We start from the raw sequence: 20,174 nt of genomic DNA on the forward strand, positions 1-20,174 counted from the left end.
AGTTGCTACTAATTTCAAAATGATGCTGAATAGATGTAATGACAGTTGCTGCTAACCTAAGAAATTATGCGACAGTGATGCAGTGAGACTTGCTACTAATCTCAAAATGATGCTAATGTGATGTCATGAGAGTTGATTAAAACCTCAAAATGATGCTACAGTCATGTCGTGAGACTTGCTTCTAACCTTAAAATGATGCTGACAGTGATGTAGTGAGAGTTGCTACGAACCTCAAAATGATGTTACAGTAACTTCGTGAGAGTTGCTCCTAACCTAAGAAATGATGCTACAGTGTTGTGATGAAAGTTGCTACTCATCTCAAAATGATGCTAAAGTGATGCAATGAGAGTTCCTACTAATTTAAAAATGATGCTAAAATGATGAAGTGAGACTTGCTTCTAACTTTAAAATGATGCTGACATTGATGTAGTGAGAGTTGCTACGTACCTCAAAATGATGCTACAGTGACTTCATGAGAGTTGCTCCTAAACTAAGAAATGATGCTACAGTGATGTAATAAATTGCTACTAACCTAAAAATGATGCTGCAGTCATGTAGTGAGAGCTGCTACTCATCTCAAAATGATGCTACAGTGATGTGGTGAGAGCTGCTACTCATCTCAAAATGATGCTATAGTGATGTGGTGAGAGTTGCTACTATCCTCCAAATGCTGCTACAGTGAAGTAGTGAAAGTTGCTAAAAACCTCAAAATGCTGCTACAGTGATGTTGGAAGTGTTGCTCAAAATCTCAAAATGATGCTAAAGTGATGTGGCGAGAGTTGCTAAAAACCTCACAATGATGCTGTCAGTAATGTAGTGAGAGATGCTACGAACCTCAACATGATGCTACAGTAATGTAGTGAGAGTTGCTACGAACCTCAACATGATGCTACAGTAATGTAGTGAGAGTTGCTATGATGCTCAAAATGATGTTGACAGTAATGCAGTAAGATTTGCTAAAACTCTCAAAATAATGCAACATTGATGTAGTGAGAGTTGCTACTAAACAAAGAAATGATGCTACAGTGATGTAGTGAGAGTTCCTACTCATCTCAAAATGATGCTACAGTGATGTAGTGAGAGTTCCTACTCATCTCAAAATGATGCTACAGTAATGTAGTGACAGTTGTGACGAACCTCAAAATGATGCCAAAGTGTTGTAATGAGAGTTGCTACTAACCAAAGAAATGATGCTACAGTGATGTAGTGACATTTGCTACTAATCTAAAAATGATGCTAAAGCGATGTAATGAGAGTTGCTATTAATTTCAAAAAATGCTAAAGTGATGTAATGAGAGTTGCTACTAACCTCAGAAATGATGCTACAGTGATGTAGTGAGAGTTGCTACTAATCTTAAAATGATGCTGACAGTGATGTAGTGAGAGTTGCAACGAACCTTAAAATGATGCTACAGTGACTTCATGAGAGTTGCTCCTAACCTAAGAAATGATGCTCCAGTGATTTAGTGAGAGTTGCTACTGACCTCAAAATGATGTTGACAGTGATGTAGTGAGGGTTGCTACTAACCTAAGAAAGGATGTTACAGTGATGTAGTGAGAGTTGCTACTAACCTAAGAAAGGATGCTACAGTGATGTGATGAGAGTTGCTAATCATCTCAAAATGATGCTAAAGTGATGTAATGAGAGTTGCTCAGAATTTCAAAATTATGCTAAAGTGATGTAATGAGAGTTGCTACAAACCTAAGAAATGATGCTACAGTGATGTGGTGAGAGTTGCTACGAACCTCAAAATGATGCTACAGTGACTTAATGAGAGTTGCTCCTAACCTAAGAAATGATGCTACAGTGATGTAATAAATTGCTACTAACCCAAAAATGATGCTACAGTCATGTAGTGAGAGTTGCTACAAACCTCAAAATGATGCTGACAGTAATGTACTGAGAATTTCTGCTTACCTCAAAATAAGGCTGCAGTGATGTAGTGAGAGTTGCTACTCATCTCAAAATGATGCTAAAGTGATGTAATGAGAGTTGCTACGAACCTAAGAAATGATGCTACAGTGATGTAGTGAGATTTGCGACGAAACAAAGAAATGATGCTACAGTGATGTAATGAGAGTTGCTACTAACCTAAGAAATGATGCGACAGTGATGTGGTGAGAGTTGCCACTATGCTCAAAATGATGCTGACAGTAATGCAGTGAGAGTTACTTAAAACCTCAAAATGATGCTACAGTGATGTAATGAGAGTTGCTACTTACCTAAGAAATGATACTACAGTGATGTGGTGAGAGTTGCTACGAACCTAAGAAATGATGCTCAAGTGATGTAATGAGAGTTGCTACTAACCAAAGAAATGATGCCACAGTGATGTAGTGAGAGTTGCTACTAATATAAAAATGATGCTAAAGTGATGTAGTGAGAGTTGCTACGAACCTCAAAATGATGCTACAGTGACTTCATGAGAGTTGCTCCTAACCTAAGAAATGATGCTACAGTGATGTAGTGAGAGTTGCTACTCATCTCAAAACGATGCTTAAGTGATGTCATGAGAGTTGCTACTAAACTAAGAAATGATGCTACAGTGATGTAGTGAGAGTTGCTATGATGCTCAAAATGATGCTCACAGTAATGTAGTAAGATTTGCTAAAACTCTCAAAATAATGCTACAGTGATGGAGTGAGAGTTGCTACGAACCTAAGAAATGATGCTACAGTAATGTAGTGAGAGTTGCTACGAACCTCATAATGATGCTGAAGTGATGTAATGAGAGTTGCTACTAACCTCAGAAATGATGCTACAGTGATGTAGTGAGAGTTGCTACTAACCTTAAAATGATGCTGACAGTGATGTAATGAGAGTTGCAACGAACCTTAAAATGATGCTACAGTGACTTCATGAGAGTTGCTCCTAACCTAAGAAATGATGCTACAGTGATGTGATGAGAGTTGCCACTCATCTCAAAATGATAATAAAGTGATGTAATGAGAGTTCCTACTAATTTAAAAATGAAGCTAAAGTGACGTCATGAGAGTTGCTACTAACCTCAGAAATGATGCTTACAGTAATGTCATGAGAGTTGCGACGAACCTCATCATGGTGCTAACAGTAATGTCATGAGAGTTGCTACTAACCTAAGAAATGATGCTACAGTGATGTAATAAATTGCTATTAACCTAAAAATGATGCTACAGTCATGTAGTGAGAGTTGCTACTAACCTCAAAATGATGCTGACAGTGATGTAGTGAGAGTTCTACTCATCTCAAAATGATGCTAAAGTGATGTAATGAGAGTTGCTACGAACCTAAGAAATGATGCTACAGTCATGTAGTGAGAGTTGCTACTCATCTCAAAACGATGCTTAAGTGATGTAATGAGAGTTGCCACTAACCTAAGAAATGATGCTAAAGTGATGTAGTGAGAGTTACTATGATGCTCAAAATGATGCTGACAGTAATGTAGTAAGATTTGCTAAAACTCTCAAAATAATGCTACAGTGATGGAGTGAGAGTTGCTACGAACCTAAGAAATGATGCTACAGTAATGTAATGACAGTTGCTACGAACCTAAGAAATGATGCTACAGTGATGTAGTGAGAGTTGCGACTAAACAAAGAAATGATTCTACAGTGATGTAATGAGAGTTGCTACTAACCTAAGAAATGATGCTACAGTGATGTGGTGAGAGTTGCCACTATGCTCAAAATGATGCTGACAGTAATGCAGTGAGAGTTACTTAAAACCTCAAAATGATGCTACAGTGATGTAATGAGAGTTGCTACTAACCTAAGAAATGATACTACAGTTATGTGGTGAGAGTTGCTACGAACCTAAGAAATGATGCTCAAGTGATGTAATGAGAGTTGCTACTAACCAAAGAATTGATGCTACAGTGATGTAGTGAGAGTTGCTACTAATCTAAAAATGATGCTAAAGTGATGTAGTGAGAGTTGCTACGAACCTCAAAATGATGCTACAGTGACTTCATGAGAGTTGCTCCTAACCTAAGAAATGATGCTACAGTGATGTAGTGAGAGTTGCTACTCATCTCAAAACGATGCTTCAGTGATGTCATGAGAGTTGCTACTAAACTAAGAAATGATGCTACAGTGATGTAGTGAGAGTTACTATGATGCTCAAAATGATGCTCACAGTAATGTAGTAAGATTTGCTAAAACTCTCAAAATAATGCTACAGTGATGGAGTGAGAGTTGCTACGAACCTAAGAAATGATGCTACAGTGATGGAGTGAGAGTTGCTACGAACCTAAGAAATGATGCTCCAGTAATGTAGTGAGAGTTGCTACGAACCTCATAATGATGCTGAAGTGATGTAATGAGAGTTGCTACTAACCTTAAAATGATGCTGACAGTGATGTAGTGAGAGTTGCAACGAACCTTAAAATGATGCTACAGTGACTTCATGAGAGTTGCTCCTAACCTAAGAAATGATGCTACAGTGATGTGATGAGAGTTGCCACTCATCTCAAAATGATAATAGTGATGTAATGAGAGTTCCTACTAATTTAAAAATGAAGCTAAAGTGACGTCATGAGAGTTGCTACTAACCTCAGAAATGATGCTACAGTGATGTAGTGAGAGTTGCTATTAACCAAAGGAATGATGCAACAGTGATGAAGTGAGAGTTGCTACGAACCTCATAATGATGCTGAAGAGATGTAATGAGAGTTGCTACGAACCGAAGAAATGATGCTCCAGTGATTTAGTGAGAGTTGCTACTGACCTCAAAATGATGTTGACAGTGATGTAGTGAGGGTTGCTACTAACCTAAGTAAGGATGTTACAGTGATGTAGTGAGAGTTGCTACTAACCTAAGAAAGGATGCTACAGTGATGTGATGAGAGTTGCTAATCATCTCAAAATGATGCTAAAGTGATGTAATGAGAGTTGCTCAGAATTTCAAAATTATGCTAAAGTGATGTAATGAGAGTTGCTACAAACCTAAGAAATGATGCTACAGTGATGTGGTGAGAGTTGCTACGAACCTCAAAATGATGCTACAGTCATGTCGTGAGAGTTGCTACAAACCTCAAAATGATGCTGACAGTAATGTACTGAGAATTTCTGCTTACCTCAAAATAAGGCTGCAGTGATGTAGTGAGAGTTGCTACTCATCTCAAAATGATACTACAGTGATGTAATGAGAGTTGCTACTAATTTCAAAATGATGCTGAATAGATGTAATGACAGTTGCTGCTAACCTAAGAAATTATGCGACAGTGATGCAGTGAGACTTGCTACTAATCTCAAAATGATGCTAATGTGATGTCATGAGAGTTGATTAAAACGTCAAAATGATGCTACAGTTATGTCGTGAGACTTGCTTCTAACCTTAAAATGATGCTGACAGTGATGTAGTGAGAGTTGCTACGAACCTCAAAATGATGTTACAGTGACTTCATGAGAGTTGCTCCTAACCTAAGAAATGATGCTACAGTGGTGTGATGAGAGTTGCTACTCATCTCAAAATGATGCTAAAGTGATGTAATGAGAGTTCCTACTAATTTAAAAATGATGTTAAAATGATGAAGTGAGACTTGCTTCTAACTTTAAAATGATGCTGACAGTGATGTAGTGAGAGTTGCTACGTACCTCAAAATGATGCTACAGTGACTTCATGAGAGTTGCTCCTAAACTAAGAAATGATGCTACAGTGATGTAATAAATTGCTACTAACCTAAAAATGATGCTGCAGTCATGTAGTGAGAGCTGCTACTCAGCTCAAAATGATGCTACAGTGATGTGGTGAGAGCTGCTACTCATCTCAAAATGATGCTACAGTGATGTGGTGAGAGCTGCTACTATGCTAAAATGATGCTCACAGTAATCTTGTGAGAGTTGCTTAGATTCAAGATTGCTTTATTGTCCTTAACCATGGTGGAAATGTCAACGAAATTTTCTTTACATTTTTTTTAAAACCTCAAAATGATGCTATAGTGATGTCGTGAGAGTTGCTACTAACCTCATAATGATGCTTACAGTAATGTCATGAGAGTTGCGACTAACCTCATCATGGTGCTAACAGTAATGTCATGAGAGTTGCTACTAACCCAAGAAATGATGCTCCAGTGATGTGTAGAGAGTTGCTAAAAACCTCAAAATGATGCTAAAAGTGATATAATGAGTTTCGAAAAAAACTTAAAATAATGCGATAGTAATGTGGTGAGAGTTGCTCCTTTCCTCAAAATGACGCTGAGAGTAATCTAGCAAGATTTGCTAAAAATCTCAAAACGATGCTTAAGTGATGTAATGAGAGTTGCTACTAATCTAAGAAATGATGCGACAGTGATGTAGTGAGAGTTGCTATGATGCTCAAAATGATGCTGACAGTAATGTAGTAAGATTTGCTAAAACTCTCAAAGTAATGCTACAGTGATGGAGTGAGAGTTGCTACTAAACAAAGAAATGATGCTACTGTGATGTAGTGAGAGTTGCTACTCATCTCAAAATGATGCTAAAGTGATGTAATGAGAGTTGCTACTAACCTAAGAAATGATGCTACAGTGATGTAATAAATTGCTACTAACCTAAAAATGATGCTACAGTCATGTAGTGAGAATTGCTACTAACCTCAAAATGATGCTGACAGTGATGTAGTGAGAGTTCTACTCATCTCAAAATGATGCTAAAGTGATGTAATGAGAGTTGCTACGAACCTAAGAAATGATGCTACAGTCATGTAGTGAGAGTTGCTACTCATCTCAAAACGATGCTTAAGTGATGTAATGAGAGTTGCCACTAACCTAAGAAATGATGCTAAAGTGATGTAGTGAGAGTTACTATGATGCTCAAAATGATGCTGACAGTAATGTAGTAAGATTTGCTAAAACTCTCAAAATAATGCTACAGTGATGTAGTGAGAGTTGCTACGAACCTAAGAAATGATGCTACAGTAATGTAATGACAGTTGCTACGAACCTAAGAAATGATGCGACAGTGATGGCGTGAGAGTTGCGACTAAACAAAGAAATGATGCTAAAGTGATGTCATGAGAGTTGCTACTAAACTAAGAAATTATGCTAAAGTGATGTAGTGAGAGTTACTATGATGCTCAAAATGATGCTGACAGTAATGTAGTAAGATTTGCTAAAACTCTCAAAATAATGCTACAGTGATGGAGTGAGAGTTGCTACGAACCTAAGAAATGATGCTGCAGTAATGTAATGACAGTTGCTACGAACCTAAGAAATGATGCTACAGTGATGTAGTGAGAGTTGCTACTAAACAAAGAAATGATGCTACAGTGATGAAGTGAGAGTTGCTACTGATCTCAAAATGATGCTAAGGTGATGTAATGAGAGTTGCTACTAACCTAAGAAATGATGCTACAGTGATGTGGTGAGAGTTGCCACTATGCTCAAAATGATGCTGACAGTAATGCAGTGAGAGTTACTTAAAACCTCAAAATGATGCTGACAGTGATGTAGTGAGAGTTCTACTCATCTCAAAATGATGCTAAAGTGATGTAATGAGAGTTGCTACTAACCTAAGAAATGATGCTACAGTGATGTAGTGAGAGTTGCTACTAACCTAAGAAATGATGCTACAGTGATGTAGTGAGAGTTGCTACGAACCAAAGAAATGATGCTAAAGTAATGTAATGACAGTTGCTACGAACCTAAGAAATGATGCTACAGTCATGTAGTGAGAGTTGCTACTAACCAAAGAAATGATACTACAGTGATGTAGTGAGAGTTGCTACTCATCTCAAAACGATGCTTAAGTGATGTAATGAGAGTTGCTACTAACCTAAGAAATGATGCTACAGTAATGTAGTGAGAGTTACTATGATGCTCAAAATGATGCTGACAGTAATGTAGTAAGATTTGCTAAAACTCTCAAAATAATGCGACAGTGATGGAGTGAGAGTTGCGAAGAACCTAATAAATGATGCTACAGTAATGTAATGACAGTTGCTACGAACCTAAGAAATGATGCTCCAGTGATGTAGTGAGAGTTGCTACTAAACAAAGAAATGATGCTACAGTGATGTAATGAGAGTTGCGACTAACCTCAGAAATGATGCTACAGTGATGTAGTGAGAGTTGATAGGAACCTAAGAAATGATGCTACAGTAATGTAGTGAGAGTTGCTACGAACCTCATAATGATGCTGAAGTGATGTAATGAGAGTTGCTACGAACCAAAGAAATGATGCTCCAGTGATTTAGTGAGAGTTGCTACTAACCTCAAAATGATGCTGACAGTGATGTAGTGAGAGTTCTACTCATCTCAAAATGATGCTAAAGTGATGTAATGAGAGTTGCTACGAACCTAAGAAATGATGCTACAGTCATGTAGTGAGAGTTGCTACTCATCTCAAAACGATGCTTAAGTGATGTAATGAGAGTTGCCACTAACCTAAGAAATGATGCTAAAGTGATGTAGTGAGAGTTACTATGATGCTCAAAATGATGCTGACAGTAATGTAGTAAGATTTGCTAAAACTCTCAAAATAATGCTACAGTGATGTAGTGAGAGTTGCTACGAACCTAAGAAATGATGCTACAGTAATGTAATGACAGTTGCTACGAACCTAAGAAATGATGCGACAGTGATGTAGTGAGAGTTGCGACTAAACAAAGAAATGATGCTAAAGTGATGTCATGAGAGTTGCTACTAAACTAAGAAATGATGCTACAGTGATGTAGTGAGAGTTACTATGATGCTCAAAATGATGCTCACAGTAATGTAGTAAGATTTGCTAAAACTCTCAAAATAATGCTACAGTGATGGAGTGAGAGTTGCTACGAACCTAAGAAATGATGCTGCAGTAATGTAATGACAGTTGCTACGAACCTAAGAAATGATGCTACAGTGATGTAGTGAGAGTTGCTACTAAACAAAGAAATGATGCTACAGTGATGAAGTGAGAGTTGCTACTGATCTCAAAATGATGCTAAGGTGATGTAATGAGAGTTGCTACTAACCTAAGAAATGATGCTACAGTGATGTGGTGAGAGTTGCCACTATGCTCAAAATGATGCTGACAGTAATGCAGTGAGAGTTACTTAAAACCTCAAAATGATGCTGACAGTGATGTAGTGAGAGTTCTACTCATCTCAAAATGATGCTAAAGTGATGTAATGAGAGTTGCTACTAACCTAAGAAATGATGCTACAGTGATGTAGTGAGAGTTGCTACTAACCTAAGAAATGATGCTACAGTGATGTAGTGAGAGTTGCTACTAACCAAAGAAATGATGCTAAAGTAATGTAATGACAGTTGCTACGAACCTAAGAAATGATGCTACAGTCATGTAGTGAGAGTTGCTACTAACCAAAGAAATGATACTACAGTGATGTAGTGAGAGTTGCTACTCATCTCAAAACGATGCTTAAGTGATGTAATGAGAGTTGCTACTAACCTAAGAAATGATGCTACAGTAATGTAGTGAGAGTTACTATGATGCTCAAAATGATGCTGACAGTAATGTAGCAAGATTTGCTAAAACTCTCAAAATAATGCGACAGTGATGGAGTGAGAGTTGCGAAGAACCTAATAAATGATGCTACAGTAATGTAATGACAGTTGCTACGAACCTAAGAAATGATGCTCCAGTGATGTAGTGAGAGTTGCTACTAAACAAAGAAATGATGCTACAGTGATGTAATGAGAGTTGCGACTAACCTCAGAAATGATGCTACAGTGATGTAGTGAGAGTTGCTAGGAACCTAAGAAATGATGCTACAGTAATGTAGTGAGAGTTGCTACGAACCTCATAATGATGCTGAAGTGATGTAATGAGAGTTGCTACGAACCGAAGAAATGATGCTACAGTGATGTAGTGAGAGTTGCTACTGACCTCAAAATGATGTTGACAGTGATGTAGTGAGGGTTGCTACTAACCTAAGAAAGGATGCTACAGTGATGTGATGAGAGTTGCTAATCATCTCAAAATGATGCTAAAGTGATGTAATGAGAGTTGTTAAGAATTTCAAAATATGCTAAAGTGATGTAATGAGAGTTGCTTCAAACCTAAGAAATGATGCTACAGTGATGTGGTGAGAGATGCTACGAACCTCAAAATGATGCCACAGTGACTTAATTAGAGTTGCTCCTAACCTAAGAAATGATGCTACAGTGATGTAATAAATTGCTACTAACCTAAAAATGATGCTACAGTCATGTACTGAGAATTTCTGCTTACCTCAAAATAAGGCTGCAGTGATGTAGTGAGAGTTGCTACTCATCTCAAAATGACACTACAGTCATGTAGTGAGAGTTGCTACTAACCTCAAAATGATGCTAACAGTAATGTACTGAGAATTTCTGCTTACCTCAAAATAAGGCTGCAGTGATGTCGTGAGAGTTGCTACTCATCTCAAAATGATGCCACAGTGATGTAATGAGAGTTGCTACGAACCTAAGAAATGATGCTACAGTAATGTAATGACAGTTGCTACGAACCTAAGAAATGATGCTACAGTGATGCAGTGAGAGTTGCCACTAAACAAAGAAATGATGCTACAGTGATGTAGTGAGAGTTGCTACTCATCTCAAAATGATGCTAAGGTGATGTAATGAGAGTTGCTACTAACCTAAGAAATGATGCTAAAGTGATGTGGTGAGAGTTGCCACTATGCTAAAAATGATGCTGACAGTAATGCAGTGAGAGTTACTTAAAAACTCAAAATGATGCTACAGTGATGTAATGAGAGTTGCTACTAACCTAAGAAATGATACTACAGTGATGTGGTGAGAGTTGCTACTAATCTAAAAATGATCCTAAAGTGATCGAATGAGAGTTGCTACTAACCAAAGAAATGATGCGACAGTGATGTAGTGAGAGTTGCTACTAATCTAAAAATGATGCTAAAGTGATGTAGTGAGAGTTGCTACGAACCTCAAAATGATGCTACAGTGACTTCATGAGAGTTGCTCCTAACCTCAGAAAATGATGGTACAGTGATGTCGTGAGAGTTGCTACGAACCAAAGAAATGATGCTATAGTAATGTAGTGAGAGTTGCTACGAACCTCATAATGATGCTGAAGTGATGTAATGAGAGTTGCTACTAACCTCATAATGATGCTAGAGTGATGTAATGAGAGTTGCTACGAACCGAAGAAATGATGCTACAGTGATGTAGTGAGAGTTGCTACTGACCTCAAAATGATGTTCACAGTGATGTAGTGAGGGTTGCTACGAACCTAAGAAATGATGCTACAGTGATGAAGTGAGAGTTGCTACTCATCTCAGAATGATGCTAAGGTGATGTATTGAGAGTTGCTACTAACCTAAGAAATGATGCTACAGTGATGTGGTGAGAGTTAACACTATGCTCAAAATGATGCTGACAGTAATGCAGTGAGTTACTTAAAACCTCAAAATGATGCTGACAGTGATGTAGTGAGAGTTGCTACTGACCTCAAAATGATGTTGACAGTGATGTAGTGAGGGTTGCTACTAACCTAAGAAAGGATGCTACAGTGATGTGATGAGAGTTGCTAATCATCTCAAAATGATGCTAAAGTGATGTAATGAGAGTTGTTAAGAATTTCAAAATTATGCTAAAGTGATGTAATGAGAGTTGCTTCAAACCTAAGAAATGATGCTACAGTGATGTGGTGAGAGATGCTACGAACCTCAAAATGATGCCACAGTGACTTAATTAGAGTTGCTCCTAACCTAAGAAATGATGCTACAGTGATGTAATAAATTGCTACTAACCTAAAAATGATGCTACAGTCATGTAGTGAGAGTTGCTACTAACCTCAAAATGATGCTAACAGTAATGTACTGAGAATTTCTGCTTACCTCAAAATAAGGCTGCAGTGATGTCGTGAGAGTTGCTACTCATCTCAAAATGATGCCACAGTGATGTAATGAGAGTTGCTACTAACCTAAGAAATGATGCTACAGTAATGTAATGACAGTTGCTACGAACCTAAGAAATGATGCTACAGTGATGCAGTGAGAGTTGCCACTAAACAAAGAAATGATGCTACAGTGATGTAGTGAGAGTTGCTACTCATCTCAAAATGATGCTAAGGTGATGTAATGAGAGTTGCTACTAACCTAAGAAATGATGCTAAAGTGATGTGGTGAGAGTTGCCACTATGCTAAAAATGATGCTGACAGTAATGCAGTGAGAGTTACTTAAAAACTCAAAATGATGCTACAGTGATGTAATGAGAGTTGCTACTAACCTAAGAAATGATACTACAGTGATGTGGTGAGAGTTGCTACTAATCAAATAATGATCCTAAAGTAATGTAATGAGAGTTGCTACTAACCAAAGAAATGATGCGACAGTGATGTAGTGAGAGTTGCTACTAATCTAAAAATGATGCTAAAGTGATGTAGTGGGAGTTGCTACGAACCTCAAAATGATGCTACAGTGACTTCATGAGAGTTGCTCCTAACCTCAGAAAATGATGCTACAGTGATGTCGTGAGAGTTGCTACGAACCGAAGAAATGATGCTATAGTAATGTAGTGAGAGCTGCTACGAACCTCATAATGATGCTGAAGTGATGTAATGAGAGTTGCTACTAACCTCATAATGATGCTAGAGTGATGTAATGAGAGTTGCTACGAACCGAAGAAATGATGCGACAGTGATGTAGTGAGAGTTGCTACTAACCTAAGAAATGATGCTACAGTGATGAAGTGAGAGTTGCTACTCATCTCAAAATGATGCTAAGGTGATGTATTGAGAGTTGCTACTAACCTAAGAAATTATGCTACAGTGATGTGGTGAGAGTTGCCACTATGCTCAAAATGATGCTGACAGTAATGCAGTGAGTTACTTAAAACCTCAAAATGATGCTGACAGTGATGTAGTGAGAGTTCTACTCATCTCAAAATGATGCTAAAGTGATGTAATGAGAGTTGCTACTAACCTAAGAAATGATGCTACAGTGATGTAGTGAGAGTTGCTACTAACCAAAGAAATGATGCGAAAGTCATGTAATGACAGTTGCTACGAACCTAAGAAATGATGCTACAGTCATGTAGTGAGAGTTGCTACTCACCAAAGAAATGATGCTACAGTGATGTAGTGAGAGTTGCTACTCATCTCAAAACGATGCTTAAGTGATGTCATGAGAGTTGCTACTAACCTAAGAAATGATGCTACAGTAATGTAGTGAGAGTTACTATGATGCTCAAAATGATGCTGACAGTCATGTAGTAAGATTTGCTAAAACTCTCAAAATAATGCGACAGTGATGGAGTGAGAGTTGCGAAGAACCTAATAAATGATGCTACAGTAATGTAATGACAGTTGCTACGAACCTAAGAAATGATGCTCCAGTGATGTAGTGAGAGTTGCTACTAAACAAAGAAATGATGCTACAGTGATGAAATGAGAGTTGCTACTAACCTAAGAAATGATGCTACAGTGATGTAGTGAGAGTTGCTACGAACCTCATAATGATGCTGAAGTGATGTAATGAGAGTTGCTACGAACCGAAGAAATGATGCTACAGTGATGTAGTGAGAGTTGCTACTAACCTAAGAAAGGATGCTACAGTGATGTGATGAGAGTTGCTAATCATCTCAAAATGATGCTAAAGTGATGTAATGAGAGTTGTTAAGAATTTCAAAATTATGCTAAAGTGATGTAATGAGAGTTGCTAATCATCTCAAAATGATGCTAAAGTGATGTAATGAGAGTTGCTAAGAACTTCAAAATTATGCTAAAGTGATGTCATGAGAGTTGCTTCACACCTAAGAAATGATGCTACAGTGATGTGCTGAGAGATGCTACGAACCTCAAAATGATGCCACAGTGACTTAATGAGAGTTGCTCCTAACCTAAGAAATGATGCGACAGTGATGTAATAAATTGCTACTAACCTAAAAATGATGCTACAGTCTTGTAGTAAGAGTTGATACTAACCTCAAAATGATGCCACAGTGATGTAATGAGAGTTGCTACTAACCTAAGAAATGATGCTACAGTAATGTAATGACAGTTGCTACGAACCTAAGAAATGATGCTACAGTGATGCAGTGAGAGTTGCTACTAAACAAAGAAATGATACTACAGTGATGTGGTGAGAGTTGCTACTAATCTAAAAATGATCCTAAAGTGATGTAATGAGAGTTGCTACTAACCAAAGAAAGGATGCTACAGTGATGTAGTGAGAGTTGCTACTAATCTAAAAATGATGCTAAAGTTATGTAGTGGGAGTTGCTACGAACCTCAAAATGATGCTACAGTGACTTCATGAGAGTTGCTACTAACCAAAGAAATGATGCTACAGTGATGTCGTGAGAGTTGCTACTAATCTAAAAATGATGCTAAAGTGATGTAGTGAGAGTTGCTACGAACCTCAAAATGATGCTACAGTGATGTAGTGAGACTTGCTACTAATCTCAAAATGATGCTAAAGTGATGTCATGAGAGTTGATTAAAACCTCAAAATGATGCTAGTCATGTCGTGAGAGTTGCTACGAACCTCAAAATAATGCTGAATTGATGTAGTGAGAGTTGCTACTAATGTCAAAATGATGCTAAAGTGATGTAATGAGAGTTGCAATCCAATCTCAGAATGATGCCAGTGATGTAATGAGAGTTTCTTCTAACCTAAGAAATGATGCTACAGTGATGTAGTGAGAGTTGCTACTTACCTAAGAAAGGGTACTGCAGTGATGTGATGAGTTGCTAATCATCTCAAAACCATGCTGAAGTGATGCAATGAGAGTTTCTACTAACCTAAGAAATTATTCTTCATTTATGTGATGAGAGTTGCTCATCATCTTAAAATGATGCTACAGTGACTTAATAAGAGTTGCTCCTAACCCAAGAAATGATGCTACAGTGATGTAATGAGAGTTGCTATTAATTACAAAATGATGCTACAGTGATGTGGTGAGAGTTGCTAAAAACCTCAAAATGATGCTAAAAGTGATATAATGAGAGTTTCTAAAAACCTTAAAATAATGCGAAAGTAATGTGGTGAGAGTTGCTCCTCACAGTGATGTAGTGAGAGTTGCGACTGACCTCAAAATGATGTTGACAGTGATGTCGTGAGAGTTGCTACTAACCTAAGAAATGATGCTACAGTGATGTGATGAGAGTTGCTAATCATCTCAAAATGATGCTAAGATGATGTAATGAGAGTTTCTAGTAACCTATGAAATGATGCTAAAGTGATGTGGTGAGAGTTGGTATTAATTTCAAAAAATGCTAAAGTGATGTAATGAGAGTTGCTACTAATGTCAAAATGATTCTAAAGTGATGTAATGAGAGTTGCTACTAACCTAAAAATGATGTTGACAGTAATGTAGTAAGACTTTCTGTTGACCTCAAAATGAAGCTACAGTGATGCAGTAAGAGTTGCTACGAACCTCAAAATGATGCAGGGTGACTTTGTGGAAAGTCTTGCACTCCCAACACATTCATTCTCACTAATGCAGTGACAGGTCAGAGCCAAGGGAGCCTCCATGTCCACAGATGTCCACATGGCAGCTGGACTTCCTTTTTCACTCCTTCCCGTTCCTCCTGGTACTTTTTGGCCACCGTTTGTTTGATGGTCTGAAAATGACACCCAGAGTAAATCAATACATTGAAATTAAAGATGAAATAAACTGGAGATATCAACGACTGCTTTAGATCATTTCCACACAAACCTTTCTGGTTGGCAAACATATGAGGCTCAAGGACCTGAACCAGTTCCCTGAACCCTTCCCTCTCAACAGTGCTGAGGGGCTGGCAGTCCTTCAGGATGAAATTCAGCAGAGCCTAATCCAGCATCTGCTTCCTGGAAGCTGGATGGTTAAAGATGAAGGAGAGAAGAAATGAATAGGAATTAATGATCAATGAAGCAACTGTGAGTCAGTTGGAGAGTGGCTGTATACCTGAGTTCATCCTGGTGGATCTGGGACTTCATTCTCATGCCTGGCCCCATCATGCCTCAGCACTGAAGAGGTGCTTTTGTTGAGATGAGACGCTTCTGTCCAACAAGTGCGACATTCAACCTGCAGAAAAGAACATGAGTACTCAGCTAAAAGTTCCTTTCTTCATGGTGACTGGTGTTTCTTAGTCTTAGACCACCAGGTTTCCAATGAGGTGTATCGGATACGTTGTTGTGTGCCGCTGAAATCCGTCCAATTCCGGCGTTGTTTCCTCATGAAATATGTTTGCCTTAAAGCTCATTAAAGTGTTGCACCACAATATCGTTCACCATAACTGAGTCAACTTCAAGATAACCTACTTCTACATTCCAGTCCCGGCTGCTCCTGTTCTGCTGCAGTCCAGAAAACAACAACCCGATACAATTGGCGCTCCTTCCCACAGCTCCGGCCCGGATCCGCATGGTTCCGCTGACTGACTGTGAGACGCGCTCCCTCCAGGGTGGCACAGCCCGATGGGGGTCCTTATCTGGCACGGGGGCGTAAAACAGGTGCGACTGAAAAGCCTGGTTTATTCTGCGTCGAGGGAACGCGTTGCTCTGCAATTCACCGCCAAGCCGCTAGGGGGTGTGGCTTTGTCTTTGTATTGTTTACGGGGCTCTTGTCGGATTCCTTGGTTTTCTTCCGGTCACAGACAACAATTGTTGGCCATTTGTCAGTCTTTGTAGTGCCGCGAAGAGGAGTTGTAGAGGTGGTCGTACTTGAGCACCTCCTCGATAATCCTCTCTTCGGCTTGGTCTTTTTTTTCTTGGAGCTTTTACCACAGAAACTTTGAAAATGGCGGTGTTGTGCTGCGACTGAACCGGCAAAAACGTTCTGAGCGGACCAATCACAGTCCTCGACGGTGACGTCACCACGCGTCGACGCGATGAGTAAGCAGGATTTTTTGGAGGCGCGTTTCAGGCTACGGCGTACGGTCTGCGTCGACGGCGTAGGTACGAATACTACTCGACACAGAAGCATAAATCAGGCTTAAATCAGGCTTTATAGTCCAACAGGAAGTTAGCATGTCAGGGATGAGACACCTTTATAGTCCAACAGGAAGTTAGCATGTCAGGGATGAGACACCCTCATAGTCCAACAGGAAGTTAGCATGTCAGGGATGAGACACCCTCATAGTCCAAAAGGAAGTTAGCATGTCAGGGATGAGACACCCTTATCGTCCAACAGGAAGTTAGCATGTCAGGGATGAGACACGCTTATCGTCCAACAGGAAGTTAGCATGTCAGGGATGAGACACGCTTATCGTCCAACAGGAAGTTAGCATGTCAGGGATGAGACACGCTTATCGTCCAACAGGAAGTTAGCATGTCAGGGATGAGACACCCTGATAGTCCAACAGGAAGTTAGCATCTCCATGGTTCCCTTGACCAGAAGCCAGTGGGATCGTTCCATTCTGACATCTTGATTGACATTTGTCCTTCTCTTAGCTAAATAGCTGGCAATCATTTGAAAAAAACCTTGATTTACTTTTTGTATTTTGATCTTCAGCTCATTTGCATACTTTTGTTAAAATTCTCCCCTTTTGTCTTTTTTTTCTGCTGTTTTTAGCACAAAGTCCACCTGGTGCCTAAAGACCAGTTCAGCATGGACTACGTTGAACCTTCAGTCCGCTGCATCAGCACCCATGGACGGTTCCCCCCTGACAGGAGGATTCTGGTGAGGAACATTAGTGGGACAGCGCTCTTGTAAGAACCGTTCTGATCCACCTTCCCTCCCCCTGTAGCTCTTCCTGTGTCCCCTCAGCGCTCATGTTAGAACGGTTCTGATCCACCTTCCCTCCCCCTGTAGCTCCTCCTGTGTCCCCTCAGGCTCTTGTTAGAACGGTTCTGATCCACCTTCCCTCCCCCTGTAGCTCCTCCTGTGTCCCCTCAGCGCTCTTGTTAGAAGGGTTCTGATCCACCTTCCCTCCCCCTGTAGCTCCTCCTGTGTCCCCTCAGCGCTCTTGTTAGAATGGTTCTGATCCACCTTCCCTCCCCCTGTAGCTCCTCCTGTGTCCCCTCAGCGCTCTTGTTAGAACGGTTCTGATCCACCTCCCCTCCCCCTGTAGCTCCTCCTGTGTCCCCTCAGCGCTCTTGTTAGAACGGTTCTGATCCACCTTCCATCCTCCTGTAGCTCCTCCTGTGTCCCCTCAGCGTTCTTGTCAGAATGGTTCTGATCCACCTTCCCTCCCCCTGTAGCTCCTCCTGTGTCCCCTCAGCGCTCTTGTTAGAACGGTTCTGATCCACCTTCCCTCCCCCTGTAGCTCCTCCTGTGTCCCCTCAGCGCTCTTGTTAGAAGGGTTCTGATCCACCTTCCCTCCCCCTGTAGCTCCTCCTGTGTCCCCTCAGCGCTCTTGTTAGAAGGGTTCTGATCCACCTTCCCTCCCCCTGTAGCTCCTCCTGTGTCCCCTCAGCGCTCTTGTGAGAATGGTTCTGATCCACCTTCCCTCCCCCTGTAGCTCCTCCTGTGTCCCCTCAGGTTTCCAAACTCCCTCCCACTGGCTGGTGCTGAAGGAGGGCCAGAGCTCCTCCTACAGGAGCCCATCCTGGCCTCCCCCGCTGCAGCTCCTCCACTGACCTCCCACCAGAGAGATGAGCCCCCTGGTTCAGAGGTGACAGACCACCTCTGGGAGCAGACAACAGAGACCACATCAGGCTGGACTCCGTGCAGGTACGGAGGCTGACGGCTGCTGAGTGAGTGAGTTTACGACGCTCCCACCACTGCTGCTGGATTGATTTAACACATCTGGAATATTTAGATTTATTCTGGGTCAACATCTGCATCTGTTGAAGTCCTCAGTCTCCATGCAGGTGGTGTTGTTCCAGATAAAAGGTCTCAATAACAGCATCACTCCAGGTGAAACCATTCCAAAGAAGGCTAAGTGGAGCTGGCATATCAGCCCCCAATGGAAGCCTGCTGCTGCTGCCAAGCTCTCCATGTCATCATGGAAAAGTTGATTGTTCAACTCAATGTTTTTCCCATTGGGAGGAGATTTGTTGTTCCACCATGAAGTCTTTTCTGGTGATGAGTTTGTGTGTTGTAGTAGCATGAAGATATCTTGTTATCATGATCAACTCATCTGGCCTGGTGGAAGAACGCTGCTGTGTTTGGATTCAGACGAGTCAAATCTGAACCAGGGACTTGAAGTTTTATCCTCGGTCTCCGGACTCATAAAATGGAGACCGGCCCAGTTTGACACTTTTGAACTCCTCCATGATGTTCAAATCTCATGACTGAGATTCGTGATTGGAAACATCGGCGGTTCAGGAAAGAAAACATGTACCATTGAACATCGCTCTCATCCTTCATTCATTTTTGAATTCATTAACAATTCTTCCGACAATTCTTTCACTATTATCACTGTTAGCATCATTTTGAGTTCATTAACAATTAAGGGGGCTCAGGTCCTCCTCACCTGCAGGTTCCTGCAGGCAGAGCCCTGTGGTGGTAGGTTTCCTGCTCCTCTGCTGGACTGATACCCTCTCCCTTTCCCCACACGTATCTGCTGTTACTACTCTGTGCCTCCTTCTCCTCTGTCAGGCCTGGACTTCTTCCTTCTGTCTCTCCAGGATTACGTCCTGGTGGTGCCTGAGAGCAGCTCCAGCTCCAGCTCCCTGAACCAAGAACCACTGGAGAAATCTGACCACTTCATCAGCAACTGTGGCCTCAACAGCTTTCATGTCAAGTCGGTGTCTCTCAGCCTGAGTTGGTCCATGTTCTGTATCCCTGAATGTTCTAGAGGAACTAAACTGGGCCTGACTGGGACGCTTCTGTCTGCTCAGATTTGGGTTGTGAATGCATTCAGATGTCATTTACAAGCATTGGAACTAAAGACCTGAGCCTCAAGAATATTTAGTTCTTGATTTACTTTCTCTTGCAGGGTTTCACTTTGTGCAAATTTTCTTTTTAAGATCTTTGTTTTTTGTTGTCCTTCCATTTAGCAAGTTTGGCTAAGAACCGTTTCCCCACTAAACTAATTTTCCTAAAATGTCTCGCTAACGTTTCCTTTTTCTCTGTCGTCCCTCCTGTCCTTGGTCTCCATTCTGTCTCAGCTCAGCTGTGTCTCTTGGGCTCTCTTCAACAACGGCGCCCTGCCTTGTGCCTGCCATGAGGTTGGAGCTGAGAGTGACACCTGCGAGTCATTTGGTGGTCGGTGCCGCTGCAGGCCCCACGTGATTGGCCAAGATTGCTCCATGTGTGCCGCGGGCTGCTGGGGATTCCCCACTGCAGACGTGAGTGTCAGATTGGATGAATGATGAGTAATAAGGGCTTTTAATGATGAGTGAGAGGACGGACAAAACCAACCTGTCCAACCATCAGAGGACAGTTTGTTGTTCTAGTTTCAA

The 20,174-nt window shown here is 40.5% G+C and overlaps 1 long non-coding RNA gene across 1 annotated transcript in view; it reads left to right on the top strand.

The window, feature by feature from the left end:
• The first annotated feature begins 17,412 nt into the window (after positions 1-17,412).
• LOC147271910 (uncharacterized) overlaps positions 17,413-20,174 on the top strand; it is a 149,232-nt gene continuing 146,470 nt past the window's right edge. Inside the window, exons 1-2 of the long non-coding RNA XR_015115809.1 lie at positions 17,413-17,505; positions 18,307-18,498. This is a non-coding gene — a long non-coding RNA (uncharacterized LOC147271910). The remainder of the gene's footprint in view (positions 17,506-18,306; positions 18,499-20,174) is intronic.

The sequence above is a fragment of the Aulostomus chinensis genome, chromosome 1 (genome assembly GCF_037954235.1).
Source record: "Aulostomus chinensis isolate RoL2024-O1b breed Wild chromosome 1, RoL_Achi_v1.0, whole genome shotgun sequence".
In the NCBI taxonomy this organism is placed as follows: Eukaryota; Metazoa; Chordata; class Actinopteri; order Syngnathiformes; family Aulostomidae; genus Aulostomus; species Aulostomus chinensis.